This window comes from Apium graveolens, chromosome 4 (assembly GCF_009905375.1).
Source record: "Apium graveolens cultivar Ventura chromosome 4, ASM990537v1, whole genome shotgun sequence".
Classification (NCBI taxonomy): Eukaryota; Viridiplantae; Streptophyta; class Magnoliopsida; order Apiales; family Apiaceae; genus Apium; species Apium graveolens.
Window position 1 is genome coordinate 250,002,686 of NC_133650.1, and position 8,519 is coordinate 250,011,204.

The window sequence follows — 8,519 nt, forward strand, 5'->3', positions numbered from 1 at the left end:
AAGTATTTTGTGTATTTGATGCGTTTTTCTAGTGTTTATGCATTTCAGGGTATTAGTTGCATTTCGGAGGAGGAATCATCAAGAATAAGCCTTGGCATGTGTTCACCATTGCGAGAGGAAAAGAACGGGCAGATTACGGCGAAGAAACGGAGCAAACCTGGATTTTTTCCAGTAGGGTCCTGCGCGCCCGCGCAGCAATGCTGAGCGGCCGCGCAGCAGCCTTGCGCGCCCGCGCAGAAATGCTGAGCGGCCGCGCAGGGTCGGGGAAAAGGATAAATTATTTTAGACTTCTACTTCTGTTTGGCTTCCAACTTCTATGTAATCTGAGTTTTATGGGACTATTATATAAGTAGATTTGAGACGTTTTCATAGAGGATAAGAAGGAGATTATGTTTTAGATTGTGTTTTTGCGCAAGAAGCAAAGGAGATAAGGAAGAAGACCGATTTAGCACACTGCAGCGAAGGGGGAGCATATTTTCTTGTGATTCTTGTTTCGTTGTAACGTTAGATGCTAGTTTTCTTGCTTTGACTTATTTACTCTTGTGACGTAATCTGTTTTAATATAATTAGTTTAGTTATTATTTTCTTGTGTTGTTTATCATGATTTCTTATGAACCCATGATGGCGATAAGTTTTATTATGGGCTAATCGTGATCATGGGGTTGCAACGGATTTATTATGGAATTCTTTAGTTAATTGTTTAATACTTTAGTGTGTGATGATTGCATGATATCTAGTGTTGGTTGTGCGTATTCGTCTTATGTGCGTCGCGAACATATAAGATAGGGTGTTAATCTCTTGTGAAGCGACAGTGGATCTTGAGATTTAGAACTTGCCATGCTAGCATAGGTTCATGTACGTTGTGCATGATTAGTGGGTAACTCTAACAGTTTTATTTGCCCTATGTAATCAAAAGGAATAACTTGTGCTTAAATCGTTGTGTTGTCAATTTCTGTAGACATATAGGAACTCAACATGATTGATGACTATTCAACTTCTATCTTAATTGTGGATGCTTGGTAGAATGGTATTAGTACAATGAAAGTTGGCTTTTATCAGTTTCGTGTTATTCGATTAATGTCATCACTGTCACATACTAAAGGTAATAACAATGGCTATAGAAGGAATTAATAATGAAGTTGTGATCTCATGAGTGTTTTATTATTGATAAATTGAAGTGTTAGTTAAGTGGTTAATTAAGTAGTTAATTATAGTTAATATTTAATCAACAATTTTTAAGTGTTATCTTAACATTGAGAAGTAATCATACATTGGTGAGTGAGTTTAATTAGACAATAACTTAGTCTGAGTCTCTGAGGGAACGAACTAGAAAGTATTCTATATTACTTGTGAACGCGTATACTTGCGTGAATATTAGTGCGTGATTTCGCCCTAACAAGTTTTTGGCGCCACTGCCGGGGACTCTGCGTATTTGTTTAGTTTATGTACTTACCATCATTGGTCATTAGGACTCAGTGATTAGGACGTAGTAGTTAATTACTCTTTTCGGTTGTGTTTCAGGTACTTTAGCAAGCGTTTATGCAAACTCGTTCTCGTGCTCGCAAGAGGACCTTAGATACAGCTGAGGAGAAAGACGAAGTTCTTGATACTCCAAAGAAGTTAGATTTTGAGGATTCGGATTCAGGAACTGAGCAGAAAGAACCAGTAAATATGGGAGATTGTATTGTTCAAGCTGATCCAGCTCTTATGGATTTTTCTCGGCCTAAAATTGATGACATTCAGTCAAGCATCCTTCATCCGGCTATTCAAGCTAACACCTTTGAAATCAAGCCGGGCACTATTCAGATGGTGCAGAATTCTGTTTCTTTTGGAGGAGCGGCAACTGAAGACCCCAACATGCACATAAGGAATTTTGTCGAGATCTGCAGCACTTTTAAGTATAATGGCGTGACTGATGAGGCTATCAAGTTGAGGCTTTTCCCATTCTCACTGAGGGATAAGGCTAAAGACTGGTTACATTCTGAACCAGCTGGGTCCATCACTATGTGGCAAGATCTTGCGCAAAAGTTTCTGGTGAAGTTTTATCCAATGGCAAAGACTGCTGCTATGAGGAGTGCTCTTACTCAGTTTGCGCAGCAACCTACAGAATCTATGTGCGAGGCTTGGGAACGCTACAAGGAAATGTTGAGAAAATGTCCACATCATGGAATGCCAGATTGGATGGTAATCACTGGTTTTTATAATGGTTTGGGGGCCCAATCTCGGCACATACTCGATGCAGCAGCTGGAGGCGCCTTATGGGCTAAAAGCTATACTGAGTATAATCTTATCGAGACGATGGCTGTAAATGAGCATCAAAACCCAACTCAGAGGATGATGTCAGGCAAGGTAGCAGGTATTCTGGAAGTTGATGCAGCCACCGCTATTGCAGCCCAGCTCCAAGCGCTATCAATAAAGGTTGATTCCTTGGCTACGTATGGAGTTAATCAAATAGCTATGGTTTGTGAGCTTTGTGCAGGTTCTCATGCTACGGATCAGTGTTCTCTTGTCAACGAATCTGTTCAGTATGTGAATAATTATCAGCGACAACAGCAGCCTGTGCCAGCGACCTATCATCCTAACAACAGAAATCATCCAAATTTCAGCTGGGGAAATAATCAGAATGCTATTCAGCCACCATATCAGCAAGGAGTGAGTAAACAGTTTAACCCACCTGGATTCCAGCAACCGCAGCAGTATGCTACAAGGCAATCATATCCTCAACAGGGAAGTGCAGCTGCACCTACTAGTGCTGATTTTGAGGAACTTAAGCTGTTGTGCAAGAGTCAGGCGGTTTCTATCAAGACCTTGGAAAATCAAATCGGTCAATTAGCCAATGCAGTGCTCAATCGTCAACCTGGCACTCTTCCCAGTGACACGGAAGTACCAGGCAGGAAGGAAGCTAAAGAGCAAGTCAAAGCTATTACCTTAAGGTCTGGAAAAGTAGTTGATGCTGAAAAGGCAAAAGAAGTCGAAGCTGAAGTTAGAGATGAAGAATCTAAGCAAAAGGAGAAAGTGGCGGAACCAAAGAAGACTACTGTTGAACACACTCTGTCTGAGGCTAATACAGGGGAGAAATAGCTCTATCCTCCATCACCTTTTCCTAAGAGATTGCAGCAACAAAAGCTGGATAGACAGTTCGGGAAGTTTCTGGAGGTGTTCAAGAAACTTCACATCAATATACCTTTCGCTGAGGCGCTGGAACAAATGCCTAGTTATGCGAAGTTTATGAAGACTATTCTTTCAAGGAAGGTGAAACTGGATGACCTTGAAACCGTTACTCTCACGGAAGAATGCAGCGCTGTTCTGCAGCAAAAGTTACCACCAAAACTGAAAGATCCAGGAAGCTTCACCATTCCTTGTACCATTGGCAATCTAACTTTTGACAAGTGCCTTTGTGATTTGGGAGCAAGCATTAATCTGATGCCGTTATCGATCTTTAAAAAGCTGGATCTGCCTGATCCAAAACCCACATACATGTCGCTACAATTGGCGGACCATTCCATTACTTACCCAAGGGGCATAGTGGAGGATGTGCTCGTCAAGGTGGATAAGCTCTTCTTTCCTGCTGATTTTGTTATTCTGGATTTTGAGGAAGATAAGAAGATTCCCATAATCTTGGGGAGGCCTTTCTTGGCTACTGGCCGTACTTTGATAGATGTGCAAAAAGGGGAACTTACTATGCGGGTCCAAGATCAGGATGTGACCTTCAACGTATTCAAGGCAATGAAATTCCCTACAGAAGATGAGGAGTGCTTAAAAGTGGATGTGATTGATTCTGCGGTTACTTCGGAACTCGATCACATGCTAATGTCTGATACATTGGAAAAGGCCTTAGTGGGGGATTTTGACAGCGATGATGAAGATAGCAATGAGCAATTACAATATCTGAACGCTTCTCCATGGAAGCGAAAGCTCGACATACCATTTGAATCTCTTGGTACTTCTGACCTTAAGAATGCTGAAGGGAAGCTCAAACCATCAATAGAGGAAGCACCTACCTTGGAGCTCAAACCATTACCTGAACACTTGAGGTATGCTTTTTTAGGTGATTCATCTATGTTACCTGTTATTATTTCAGCTGACCTTTCAGGTAGTGAGGAAGATAAGCTCTTAAGGATTTTGAGAGAATTCAAATCGGCTTTAGGATGGACCATAGCAGACATCAAGGGGATAAGTCCTTCATATTGTATGCATAAAATTCTGCTAGAGGAAGGTAGTAAGCCAACTGTGGAACAGCAACGAAGACTGAATCCCATCATGAAGGAGGTGGTGAAGAAAGAAATTCTGAAATGGCTAGATGCAGGCATCATTTATCCTATTTCTGACAGCTCGTGGGTGAGCCCCGTGCAATGTGTACCTAAGAAAGGAGGTATCACTGTGGTCGCAAATGAAAAGAATGAGCTCATCCCTACTCGAACAGTTACATGATGGAGAGTATGCATGGATTATAGAAAATTGAAAAAAGCCACAAGGAAGGATCACTTCCCTCTCCCATTTATTGATCAAATGCTTGACAGATTGGCGGGACATGAGTATTTTTGTCTTCTGGATGGTTATTCCGGGTATAATCAGATTTGTATTGCACCAGAGGATCAGGAAAAGACTACCTTCACTTGTCCATTTGGCACATTTGCTTTTCGTAGAGTTTCGTTTGGGTTATGTGGCGCCCCGACCACCTTTCAGAGATGTATGATGGCTATATTCTCTGACATGATTGGAAATAACGTCGAAGTGTTCATGGATGACTTCTCCGTCTTTGGACACTCATATGATGAATGTTTGAATAATCTGCGCGCCGTACTCAAAAGATGCGTGGAAACTAATTTGGTGCTTAATTGGGAGAAATGTCATTTTATGGTGCGTGAAGGCATTATCCTTGGGCATAAGGTCTCTAGCAAGGGTCTGGAGGTGGACAAGGCCAAGGTGGGAGTCATTGAAAATCTTCCCCCACCCAATTCTGTGAAAGGAATCCGTAGTTTTCTCGGTCATGCGGGTTTTTATCGGCGATTCATCAAGGACTTTTGAAAGATATCTAAGCCGTTGTGCAATTTACTTGAGAAAGATGTGCCTTTCAAATTTGATGATGAATGTTTGGCAGCATTCGAGACTCTCAAGGAGAGTTTGATCACGGCACCAGTTATTACAGCACCAGATTGGACAGAACCATTTGAGATGATGTGTGATGCGAGTGATTATGCGGTAGGTGCAGTTCTGGGACAGCGCAAGAAAAATCTCTTCCATGTGGTCTACTATGCGAGTAAGACTTTAAATGGGGCCCAATTGAACTACACCACTACTGAGAAGGAGCTTTTGGCTATAGTCTTTGGCTTTGAGAAATTTTGATCTTATCTGCTTGGTACGAAAGTGACAGTATTCACTGATCATGCAGCTATTCGCTATCTGGTTTCTAAGAAGGATTCAAAGCCGAGACTCATTCGTTGGGTGCTTTTACTTCAAGAATTTGAGTTAGAGATCAAAGATAGAAAAGGTACTGAGAATCAAGTAGCTGACCATCTCTCTAGGTTGGAGAATCCCGATTCTACTTCACAAGATAGGACGTTAATCAATGAATCTTTTCCGGATGAGCAGTTGTTTGCAATTCAGGAGGAAGAACCATGGTTTGCAGATATTGTAAACTATCTTGTCAGCAATATAATGCCGCTTAATTTGACATCCGCTCAAAAGAAGAAGTTTCTGTATGAGGTGAAGTGGTATATGTGGGATGAACCATATTTGTTTAGACAGGGAGCTGATCAGATCATCAGGAGATGTATCCCGTTCTGTGAGACGGAGAGGATATTACGAGACTGCCATTCCATGGTTTATGGTGGACACTATGGAGGTGAGAAGACGGCAGCTCGTATTCTGCAAGCAGGTTTTTTCTGGCCTACTTTGTTCAAGGATGCTCATCAGTTTGTTTTAAGGTGTGATCGTTGCCAAAGAGTGGGAAATTTGTCAAGGAAGGATGAGATGCCATTAAATGTGATGCTTGAAGTCGAGGTCTTTGATGTGTGGGGAATCGATTTCATGGGGCCTTTTATCTCGTCTTGCAATAATCAGTACATCTTGCTGGCAGTCGATTATGTCTCAAAATGGGTCGAAGTTAAAGCTTTACCGACAAATGATGCAAAGGTAGTACTAAATTTTCTTCATAAGCAAGTTTTCACAAGGTTTGGAACGCCTCGGGTAATCATAAGTGATGAAGGATTGCATTTTTGCAACCGTAAGTTCACTTCTATGATGCAGCATTATAATGTGAATCATCGAGTAGCTACTGCCTATCATCCGCAAACAAATGGTCAAGCGGAAGTGTCTAACAGAGAGATAAAGCGCATTCTAGAGAAGGTTGTTTGTCCGTCAAGGAAGGATTGGTCTTTAAAGCTCGATGAAGCTGTTTGGGCTTACAGAATAGCATACAAAACTCCACTTGGGATGTCACCGTTTCAGTTGGTGTACGGTAAGGGATTCATCTACCGGCGGAGCTTGAGCATAAGGCCTACTGGGCATTGAAGAAATTGAACCTGGATTTAGATGCAGCTGGTAAGAAAAGAATGCTTCAGCTTAATGAACTTGATGAATTTCGACTTCAAGCATACGAGAATAACAAGTTACATCCTAAGTTATTTGTGCCAGGGCAACAAGTTCTGTTATTCAACTCTCGGCTCTGACTTTTTCCTGGGAAGTTGAAATCAAGGTGGTCTGGACCTTTTATTGTCAAAACTGTGTTTCCACATGGAGCGGTAGAAATTTTTGAGAATGATTTGGACCAAGCATTCAAGGTTAACGGTCAGCGGTTGAAGCACTACTATGGGGACATGGCAAACCGAGAGGTGGTTAGTGCCATTTTGTTGACTACTTGAGAAAGGTACGGAATGTCAAGCTAATGACGAAAAAGAAGCGCTGCGTGGGAGGCAACCCATGAATTGTTGTTACAGGAACCCTTAGAAGTTAATAACCTATCCAAAAACACAAAAAAATCAGGAAACAGGGGCTGAAATTTTTTTTTCCAGAGACCCTCTGCGCGCCCGCGCAGCTATGCTGAGCGGCCGCGCAGGGGTCGAGTTCCAGAAAATTTTTTGCAGTTCAGAGAAAAAAAAAAAACAAAAACACAAAAACCCATCACAGCCCATAAACCCACGAATTCTTTTTCCATTACTTTTATCCCTCAACCCCACTCCTAATCTAATTTAACCTACTCCACACCCTATATATACATACACCTATCCCACATATCTCCCACAAACTTCCTACACTTAAACCCTCTCATAAACATCAAAAATCAGTTCTTACACACTTTTATTCACAAATCAATGGCACCCAAGAGAGCACGCACTATTGACAGCAGCAGCACAGTTCCTACTGCTGATTCATCAAGGGGTACTGCTGCAAGGCCTCGGTTAACTGACAGAGCTGCGGAGGAGGAATACATTAGGCTGTTGGGGAAGCCGATTCTGAAGGAGAGGGGGTTTTTACCATCAGGGAGGGATGGTGAGTTGTTGCCCATGATTGCAGAGAAGGGGTGGATAGCTTTTTATGAGTCACCCGAAGCAGTACCGATGAGTGTTGTTTGCGAGTTCTACGCGAACGCGAAGGCTGAAAAGAATGGGTTTTCTGTAGTTCGTGGGCTGACGATTGATTATCATCCTACGGCGATTCGCCGTGTGATTGGACAGCGAGAGAGGAAGCCCGAGGAGGAGAACTGGAATGAAAAGACTGCTGAGGATTTTGACTTGGATTTGATTTGTGCAACTCTCTGTCGACCGGGCACAGTTTGGAACCGCAGTCCAGCCAATAATGAGTATCGTCACTTTCCGGCGATCGCCATGAACAGGTATGCCCGTGCATGGAATGCATTTATATGTGCTAATATTTTGCCTTCTTCACATGCACACGAGGTCAAAGTTGAGAGAGCACAGTTGTTGTGGGGAATTCTGAATGAGGAATACTATGTGGACCTTGGTGAGTTTATCTACCAAGGAATTCTGAAGTTTTTGAGGGGAGCAAAGCATATGAACATCCCTTATGCATCCACGGTTACGAAGCTATGCCGAGCAGTAGGAGTAAACTGGTCGGCTCATGAGCAGTTGCAGTTGCCAGCAGCTCCGATAGATTCTGGCACTCTGAATGGGATGCAGGAGTGGACCGGTGGTGAGCCTGAGGAGCATGGGCTGGGTTATCGTCTTCCAGGAGGACGTCCAGCACGAGGTGCTACTATGGCTAGGCCAGGGCGTGGTGAGGCTGGTTCTTCGAGAGCTCAGGAGGGTGCTGGGATAGGTGATGCCCAGTATAGAAGGCTTTCACGGCGGATGGATGCTATGTATGAGACGCAAAGCAGGTTTGCTCAGGAGCTCACTCTTGCGTTAGGGACTGCTTTTCGAGGCCTTGGAGCTGATATCCAGTGGCCAGTTTTTGGTGAGGACTCTGCATACCCGCCGCCTGATACTCCACCCACTGAGGGTGATGATGATGATGACTCCGAGTAGGTATACCCTGTGTTCCTTTCTACTACCTTCACT

The 8,519-nt window shown here is 43.0% G+C and overlaps 1 non-coding gene across 1 annotated transcript; it reads right to left on the reverse strand.

The window, feature by feature from the left end:
- Positions 1 to 2,064: 2,064 nt before the first annotated feature.
- Positions 2,065 to 2,171, reverse strand: LOC141722369 (small nucleolar RNA R71). The gene has a single exon (XR_012575388.1). It is a non-coding gene; the product is annotated as a small nucleolar RNA R71 (small nucleolar RNA).
- Between the last annotated feature and the right edge of the window lie 6,348 nt (positions 2,172 to 8,519).